Below are 10,575 nucleotides of genomic sequence, written 5' to 3'. Positions count from 1 at the left end.
CATCTATGGTCATCAGTCCCCTAGAACTTAGAACTACTTAAACCTAACTAACCTAAGGGCAGCACACAACACCCAGCCATCACGAGGCAGAGAAAATCCCCGACCCCGGCGGGAATCGAACCCGGGAACCCGGGAGTGGGAAGCGAGAACGCTACCGCACGACCACGAGATGCGGGCGAATATTGGTGTGACCTGTGTAAATTTCCAGTCGTTTGGAACGGATCTGTCGTCGAGCTAGCGGTTGTAAACGATTGTTAAGGATGGACCTGATGTATTAGCATACTCAGAATGGAATCTAACTTGTACGCTCCCTGGACTAGAAGACTTGCCTTTATTAAGTAATTTAAGCTGCTTCGCTACACCGGGAATACCTACAGCATCATTGCGATTGCTTATGTTGCATAGAATCTACTTTCAGAACAAGACAGGCAGTGTAGGGTTACAGTCCTTACTTAAAAGCAATTGCTTTCACCGGAAGAACAGCAGGAATATCTCTTAATTCAGTAAGAAGCACCTTTGCTTAGTAAACATTCTGTATGTTGTACTGTATTCAGAGCAGTGTGACGTTCACTGGTGATCAGTCGCATAGGGACGCATTTCTAGCAGCCTCTCATACCGCATACAATCCACCCACCACACCATGGCAACGTTAGGCCAGTCAAGGCCAACAGCTTATAGAGACTGGTGAGAACAGGGTCCAAGGCATGTACGATTTGTTAGATGGCAACTCTCGTCCCAGATGTGTTCTTCTTTTTCTTCTAGTTCTTCTTCTGTACTGGTCAATCCAAGGACTGATTTGCAACAGCTACAATGCCAGCTTGTCTCCATTCTGTGCGTCTTTCAGCTTTTCTCTTCATTTCTTTATAGGTGTTACATCGTACATCTTTCACGATTTGATCCGTGTACCTCAGCCGTGGTCTTCCTCTTGGTCTTTTTCCCTCGACATATCCCTCTATGATTGTGTTCAGGCGTCCTATTTTATGTCTTAATAGATGGCCTGTAAATTGCTCTCTTCTTCTAACGATGAAGCTCCAGAAGCTTGTCTTCTCACCTGCTCTTTCCAGAACCACTTCGTTTGTGACCTTGTCGATACATTTTATTTTGAGCATGCGTCTATAGCACCACATTTCAAAAGAATTTAGCTTCTGGTCTTCCTCTGTCCCGAGAGTCCATGTTTCACACCCATAGCATGCCACACTCCACACATATGATTTCAAAAATCTTTTCCTGATTTCATGGCTGATGCTCTTAGATGTTAAGATGTTTTTCTTCTTGTTAAAGGCAGCCTTTGCTTGAGCAATTCTACTTCTCACTTCTGCCTTGCTCCTTCCATCCCTGGTAATATTACTGCCCAGATAAGTAAATTTATCAACTTGTTCAAGCAGTTCATTGCCTACATGAACTTGGACTTTCACTTGATCTTTTTTGTCGCATGCCATTACTTTTGTTTTTGCTTGATTAATTCTCATATTGTATTCTTCCCCCATAACTTTATCCATTCTATTCAGTAGGACTACCAGATCTTCTTCACTTTCATCTAGGACAGCTATATCATCGACATATCTTATCATATCTATTCGTTGGCCATGAATTACTACACCTGTCTGTGAATTTTCCCTTACTTTTTTCAGCGCCTCTTCAATGTATAGGTTAAAGATAACAGTTGATAGTGTGCAACCTTGTCGGACACCTTTCCGTATCTGCACCTCTTCTTGTTTTGTCCGTCCACGGATAACTGCTGTGTCGTTTTTGTACAGGTTCCATATCATTTCTTTATCTTTATAGTCTATTCCAACTTTTTTGAGTGCCTCAAACATCTTATCCCATTTAACATTATCAAAGGCATTCTCTACATCTACGAAAGCTATGTATGTTGTCAGGTTCTTATCTAGTCGTTTCTCTATTATTAGTTTTAGAGCAAATATTGCTTCTCTGGTTCCTCTATCTTTCCGGAATCCAAACTGAGAGAGTGTAGCTGAGAGTGTAGCTTCGACTTTTTGTTCTATGCGTTTTAGGATAAGTGAGGTTACTGTTTTAGAGGCGTGAGTAACTAGGCTGAGCGTCCTATAATTTTCACATCTTGTAGCATTTGCCTTCTTTGGAATGGGGATCATAATGTTTTCCCAAAGTCTGTAGGAATTTTACCCTGCTCGTACATCTTGAAAACAAGGTTAACATCTCCTGATTCAGTTTTGCTCCTCCAGATTTCAGAAGTTCAGCTGGGATATTGTCTATACCGGGCGATTTGTTGTTTTTCAATTTTTTCAGACTAGTTCAAAGTATTCCTTTAATATAGATTCACCTATGTTGTGTGCATCTACTTCTGTTTCTTCTTCCATGATGTTTTCAGACAGTTCTAGTCCGCTGCACAGTTTTCCTATATATTGTTTCCATCTTCTTGCAACTTCATCATCGTCATCCAAGATATTGCCATTTTCATCCATCACAGCCCTACGCTTATTTCTTCTGTCTCCAAAGAAATGTCTCACACATTTATAGGCCTTGTCAATATTTCCCTTTCTCATGTTGTCCTCAACTGAAATACAGAGATCATCAACGTATTTTCCCTTGCTTGTTTTGCCTCTCTGTTGATTCTGTTTTTCAGACTCTTGTATTTGTCTTGGTCTTCCCTCTTCACAGAATTTTTTAATTTCCTTCTTTCTTTCATCATATTTAGTAGGTCATTAGTGATCCATTCCTTCCTTTTCTCTGTCCTTTCTTTTGTGTCACATGTTTCAGATGTTCTCAGTATCACTGAAATTGGGAAACACGTGTAGCCACACAACACAATTCTGGTAAAGTGATCGGAACAGAGCGACGCATCTTTTTTTCTGGAGGTACAAGTCAGCTGCGGCTTACTCTAAAAGGAGAAACTAATGCGCATGACTGGAAGTGGGTACCTGCATCGTTCGCCTTGAACAGCTTTCCGCGACGCCTAATCTTGGCAGCCTTTCACGCCTCGTCAGAGGTTTTCAGTAGTACTCTGCTGTGACTGTTTTCCTCTTGCTATCGTAATCTATTAGAAAAATAGCAGCAGTCCCAAAAACACTCTGCTTCGTCTTCTCCTGTAAGTGGTTAATCCATGTCTTACTTTCCTCCTTTGTATCCCGCTCATAACGGTACACTCAACATCCGTCACCGTATTTAAGCGGCTAAGGGAAGTGTCTAGTCATCTGGACTGGCATGACACAGCTGTAACATTTGCTCCGCTGCTTCAGTGAATCGGGCTTTCTGAAGGGGTGTGAGCAGTCGCGAAGACAAGTGGTGGCGACCACGTAATGTTGTAGATGCTGTGCAAAATGTTGAAAACTGATCCGTGACTGCTGTTCAGCTTCTTCTATATTGCCTCGTTTCTGATATTCAGGCCTTTACCAGAGCCTCCACTTCTCTTGAGATTGCTGATGATTCTCAGAGATGATCTGCCAGTTTTTCATCATCCAGGCTTGGTTGATCACACTGGAAGTGCCTGCGACACCTACACTGAGATGAAAAAAGTCGTGGGAAACCTCCCAACATCCTGTCGGACCTCTTTTTGCCCCGGGGTAGTGCAGAAACTCGACGTGGTGTGGACACATGAAGTCGTTGGAAGTCTCCTGCAGAAATATTGAGCCAAACCGCCTTTACAGCCGTCCATAAAAGCGAAAGCGTTGCCGGTGAGGCATTTTATGCACGAATTGACTCTCGATTACGTTCTTCAAACCTCTTATGAACAATTGTGCCACCAATAAAAATTCCATCGTTGTTTGGGAACATGAATTCCATGAATGGCTGCAATTAGCCTTCAAGTAGCGGAACATAACCATTTCCAGCCGGCATCTGTGGCCGAGCGGTTCTAGGCCCTTCAGTCCGGAACCGCGCTGCTGCTACGGTCGCAGGTTCGAATCCTGCCTCGGGCATGAATGTGTGTTATGTCCTTAGGTTAGTCAGGTTTAAGTAGTTGTAAGTTCTAGGAGGCTGATGACCCCAGATGTTAAATCCCATTGTGCTCAGAGCCATTTTTTGAACAATTTACAGTCAGATTGGTTCAATTAGACCTGAAGACCCTGTCTGTTCCATGCAAAACCAGCTCACACCATTATGGAGCCCACCATCAGCATGCGCAGTGCCTTGTTGAGAACTTGGGTCCATGTATTCGTGGGATCTGGACTGCACTCGAATCCTACCATCGGCTCTTACCAACTGAAATCGGGATCCACCTGACCAGTGGTCTAGGGTCCAGCCGATGTGATCACGAGCCCACTAGAGGCGCCAGGAGGCGATGTCGTGCTGTTCATGTAAGTCCTCGCGTCGGTCGTCTGCTGCCATAGCCCATTACCGCCAAATTTCGCCGCACTGTCCTAATGTTACGTTTTTCGTACGTCCCACATTGCTTTTTCTGCGGTTATTTTACCGAGTGTTACTTGGTTGTCAACACTGACAACTAAACGCAAGCGCCGCTGCTCTCGGTCGTTGAGTAAAGGCCGTTTGCCACTGCGTTGTCCATGGTGAGAGGTAATGCTGGAATCTGGTACTCTCGGCGCACTCTTCACTCTGTGAATCTCGGAATTTTCAATTCCCCAACGATTTCCGAAATGGACTGTCCCATGCGTCTAGCTCCAACTACCATTCCACGTTCAAAATACGTTAATTCCCGTCTTGCGCACACAATCACGACGGAAATCTTTCACATCACTCACCTGGGCACAAATGACAGCTCCACAAATACACTGCCCTTTTTTGCTTTGTGAACGCATTGTGCTACCGCCATCTGTATATGTGCATGTCGCTATCCCATCGATTTTGTCACCTCGGTGTAATCACTGCGTGATACTGAAGTGGTACTGTCAGTACTCTCCACCTGACTCTTGCTTGCCAGTATTATTTGAGTGTAACTATATTGATTGCCGTTGTATTTTGTGTTATAAGGAGAATTTCCTCCACTTAATACTCATGAAGTACGTCCATTAGATATGAGAATGGACACATTTGTGATTTGATTTAATGGATCACACTTTAAATTTCCTGTCTGTACCTATCCATGAGTGAGTGATTCCATGGCGTTTGAGTCTGTGGGACACAGAAGGGTGAGGGATTAACCAAAGGTAGTTAGAGGGTGGTGGTTTTGCCAAAGCAAAACCTGTGGCCATAGGTAACTAAAGAGATTGCTTGAGGGCTTCGTAAAATATCGACAGAATCGAGTGTGTCAGGTGGTCACAGCCAACAGAAGACGTTTGCCTCCCTGGAGTTTGAACAAGGAGACGTTGTCTCTAGACATAGACCATGTTTCTGCGCTGTTAAACTGGTTGGCCTGAGGACACTCTTGTTAAGCTCTTGCTGGTATGGCGAGAGAAAGGTGTCAGAATGATTTCTGTTATCGTCGATAGCTTTCGCAATGTTTCTTTTACAATCAATATAGTCAGGAAAGTGTTGAAAGACAGTTTAATTGCGATGATTTTGATGATTTAAGTGAAGTACTAATCGTAGTTGTGACCGTGGTGACAGCCATCAGATCTTCTCTCTATTCCGTTAATATTTACGGGTGAAATTTGGTAGTCTGACAAAACATGAAATAATGCTGAATTTTAACCATGATTATTGCGGGATAAAATTGATTTTTAGGCAAGTAGCTTTGTAATGAGGGTATGAACACTTGTTAGCGCCATTTTGTGGGAGCAGAGGTATGACTTGTGAGGTTTTCTTATTGAGGCTCTAATAATTGTACCACAATGGCCTATAACGCCCCTGTCTAAAATCTAAATACCTATTAGCACACCTTATACCATTAGGCATAAAAACAAATTCTCTGTATGCGTCCCTAAATTGACGAATCAAAGTTCTGCTTATGTTTAGCCATGCTAAATATTTGCTGAAGGGAACAGAAGCGAGGCAAGATCATTTTTATTGTTATTTTGTGATTTTTTTTCTAATTTTCACTGAAGCCACAGGGCTTACCAGGTCTGTACGTGAAATCTATTCAAGTCCTCACAAGGCAGTAAAGTGTTGTAAATTGTTCTAATGATTTCTAAAAGTGATTCAGAGAAATTTGAGACAACTTTATCTGAGAATTTTCGTTCAAGTTTAACTTGTTTCGTTGCAAGAAAGATCTGACTACGTGGTGCAGCAATACTTCACGTAGAATCTCAGTCGCGAATGACTGAAATGTTACTTAACATCTTAGAGTCTCATATACTGATTTTGATAGCCCTCAGCTCCATTTCACGTAACGGTATAGTATTTCTCGGTTAATTCTCTTTGTGGGTACCAGCGGACTTGACGTGCGCCGTATCTCCCCCTTGCTTGCTTGTTTCACTCCCCTGGCATGAAAAAATGACCAATCCAAACTAAATTTGTTAATTTAAGTATTTATGATTCAAACTTCACGTAAGATTTTATTTTGTTTCCTTAGGCAAGCTACTCCTGCTTCTTTACGGGAACAATATCAGATACGGTGCCCCATCCCACTGGCGAAAAACATAATCTGAGTATCAGTCAATTAGCATTGCATAAGGCCCCTCAAGAATCTCCGTTTTCCTTCGTTTCCCGACAGTGTAAGCTGACACAATTAGTCTGAATATTAACCACGCCACCCTCCCTCCTACCTTTGCCCTATATTTGCGTGCCCATGCGGGAATGTTGTATATTGATATAATGAAAGATGTGAAAGCACCCCATACTTCACTCCTGAAGTGTGAACGAAATTCTTTCGTACATAGGAGACCAAAAGGAAATCTTGATTGTGTTCATTATCTGGAGCCGTAACGATCGATGTGTTTGCTGTACCAAGAATCTATATTACATAACCTCATTTTGAAAGTTTTTTAGAGGATAATAAAAGTAGATACTTGTAACAAATCACGATTTGCTGTCGATATAACAAAATTACCACTCCCTTTCGTTTTTCAATTCAAGGAGTTTTCTCAACTCCACTGTAAAGAACGGTCTGGAAGATAAACTAGGAGATTACTGAACGAGTTGTTGTAGCATTTATGGAGCAAAATAAATGAAATTTTAGTAATGGCCATGAATAATCAAAAGATTACCCCCTCCTCTCCTCCACTAAATTTGTTGGTCCGAGGTAAAGCGTTTCCGTACGATCCTAAATTGATTCATGGTCAATGTAGAACTATTGAACACACAAATTAACGGGGACCGATTTTAATAAGTAAAACTCTTTTACCAAGAACCACATCATACAGTAAGAGGCTGAGATGTGCCTAGAAAAGGAACAACCACAAGTTGCATAGGCATAAATAAGGAGTAAATTGCAAGAGAATAGGAATGTAATTGAAATTCATGCACTATAGTTCCGTTAAACACAACCCACGGTAACCATGGAATATAATGATCAATTGCTATCGTATATTTCCACCAACTCAACATTGTTCCACATCAAATGCAGAAAACGAATTAACGTACTTCTGAAATTAATCTACATTAGTAACGCCTTAGGCTATGGGATAAAATCCTGTAGGCGTTACCCACTCGTCACCATTATGTTATGCAACATTCCATTAATCATCTAGCTACTCCACACGAATGTGAAACCATCACACTGAAACGGTACGCTAGTTCGCTCCTGATTGTATTTGTTAAATAAGGGCCACATAATCACGGGAAGAGTTGTAGGAAGTAAGGTTCATAAATGGAAGTCGATATCAGAGTTCGAAAATTTGTTTAAAATCAAGATATACATGAAGTCTTAGTGCACTGTGACTCTTGATAGCCGGCCGGAGTGGCCGAGCGGTTCTAGGAGCTACAGTTTGGAACCGCGCGACCGCTAAGGTCGCAGGTTCGAATCCTGCCTCGGGCATGGATGTGTGTGATGTCCTTAGTTTAGTTAGGTTTAAGTAGTTCTAAGATCTAGGGGACTGATGACCTCAGCAGTTAAGTCCCATAGTGCTCAGAGCCATTTTTGACTCTTGATAAACAAAAACTCAGAAAACTAACTTGAAAAACTGAAGTTAATTACATAGGACTTAGATTGATATTTTTAGCAAGACTGAAAGAAAACCAGTATGAGAGTTCCTCACATGCACAGCTCACATTTTCAAATTAACGAGAGAAATTATCCAATGAACTTCGCATTCAAGATCCGTAGGCAACCAGATGCTGCAAAGGGAATATACTCTCGAATATAAAACTAAAACCACGTGCTGTAGCAAATAACGACGCGTACATCTTCAAACTACACAATCAGCACATGATGACAGCTAAGAAACAAATTATAGTTGGCGTGGGTCTTCCAGGAAAAGAATGGTAAGAATATCCTGTACTCAACCTAAGTTCTCCCCGGAGGGGCATCAGCAGCTTGCAGCCAATGTGACGTTTTTAAGGGTGGGAACAATCTATTACTATTGCAGACAACCTTCTAGGTAGGGCAACCGCAGCTGTGAGTCATCATCTTGGTTATTAATAAACCACTTCATCTATATTAGAAAATAATAGTGATGGCTGACGTATATTGTCATCACTAACACCTATAAGTTATGCTAACCTAAAGGAACTCTTGAACATTTAAAGACGTACAAGAATAACACCAGATGCATATACACCGAAGAGTCAAAGAAACTGGTACACCTGCCTAATATGGTGTAGGGCACGCACGCCGAAGTGCCGCAACACAATGTGGCATGGACTCGACTAATGTCTCAAGTAATACTGGAGGGAACTGACACTACGAATCCTGCAGGGTTGTAAATAAATTCGTAAGAGTAAATGGGGTGGAGATCTCTTCTGAACAGCATGTTACCAAGTATCCCAGACATGCTCAATAATGTTAATGCTTGGGGAGTTTGGTGGCCAGTGGAAATGTTTAAACTCAGAAGAGTGTTCCTGGAGCCACATTGCAGCAATTCTGGATGTGTAGGGTGTCGCATTGTCCTTCTGGTATTACCCAAGTCCTTTGGAATGCACAATGGACATGAATGGATGCAGGAGATCAGACAGGATGCTTACTTAAGTGTCACCTGTCAGAATTGTATCTAGACGTACCAGGGGTCCCATAACACTCCAATTGCACACGCTTAACACCATTACAGAGCCTCCACCAGGTTGAACAGTCCCCCGTTGATGTACACTCGAGAGCAAAAAAAGTGGGTCACATCTGAATTACAACGTGTAGGCTGCACATGAATGTATGCAACCAACATAGCATATCTGTGTTGCACATCGTCGCAATCCTCCTCAGTACAGTCCTTGTAAGATACACAATGGGTACTGCTAGAGACTACTAGAGAACACTGGTCTTTATGACAGTCTGTAAAGATGTAAAGTAACACCACGATAGTACAGAAGAGCTCAGACAGTCTTTAACGTTTGTAAACAAAACTTAATTACAATAACTGACATTTCAAATGTTATGGGACAACTAATTTTGTCACATAAATCGTCCAGTAATCCTTAGGCACAATTAAATATTTGAGACAGTATATGGATTTATAAAGTTGTATGGAAATTGGACACAAGTTCTTTGCTGTGTAAAAGGTTTACCCAACACATGCTGAACGTCGTTCATCGTTCAATGGGGAGTGGTTTCGCATCAACTTTATCTAATACTAAGCAGTTAAAAGAAAACGTGATTAACGGCGGCAAGCACTCTACGCAAATCCCAACATTAACAGCGAATCACCAGTAATATCATTGTTCAGATTACTCATCAACAGTTACTTGTACACAAAGTTGTACTTTAAATGACATGACAAACGTCTTCGTTCTGGATCCGGATGCAAACCCAGAACTTAAAGCCATTGTTAACCAAGCAAAGCTTTGTGTCTTATCGAGACTCGATCACTAGGCAGAAAGAGACGTCAAATATTGACATTTGCACCAGTATGAGTTATCAATCCTCAACTTGAACGTAAACGACAATAATGTTTGTACTTAACCAGGAACCCTAACATGACAATTACCTTCTTGGTAATTAACCACGAAAGACGTTGTATATTGTTGCATTGTCAAGGAACAATGGATGCACATGTTTAAAATTGAAATTCCATCATGTAATGCTGGTGACAAGGATGCGAAACCAGCACCTAATCGGATTGTTGAATAAGTGCGTAAAATCAGAATGTAGATATCACAGTTTGTCACCAATAGTGAGGTTGGAACCTTAAATGACGACTGAAGTTGTATTGCCTGACTAGGATTCGAAACCGGCGCCTACCGCCGTTGTTGCCTAACCAGGAACAGACGAGAAATGTCCAATGTTGGTCCACCTTTAGCTAGATGTGCACACGTTTAACTAGAAATAAGGCGACGAAAACGTCTATGCTGACTGAGAGTCTAACGCCACACACATGGTTATGAAGACACGTTAATAATCAAATTCTTATTCAGTAGTAGCTAGGAGTAGCATGTTTAGTTGCAAACCTTAAGGCCTTTCTCATCCCTATTAACGTGTTGCCTAATATCTGCGATATCATGCTGTTAATTTACAAATGAACTGACTGCCGTAAAGAGCGATGTTCTCTAATAGTCGTGTATCATTGAGATGTAAATAAAGTGCCTCAGCAGAAAGTAATTGCCGTCGTGCAGCACGTATTGTTTCAGAGACACTGAGTACATGTTATAAGTGCACAAAACGTGTATTATATACTA

The sequence above is a fragment of the Schistocerca americana genome, chromosome 3 (genome assembly GCF_021461395.2).
Source record: "Schistocerca americana isolate TAMUIC-IGC-003095 chromosome 3, iqSchAmer2.1, whole genome shotgun sequence".
Taxonomy (NCBI): domain Eukaryota; kingdom Metazoa; phylum Arthropoda; class Insecta; order Orthoptera; family Acrididae; genus Schistocerca; species Schistocerca americana.
The sequence above is the reverse complement of the archived record's forward strand: the minus strand, read 5'-3'. Positions refer to the sequence as shown.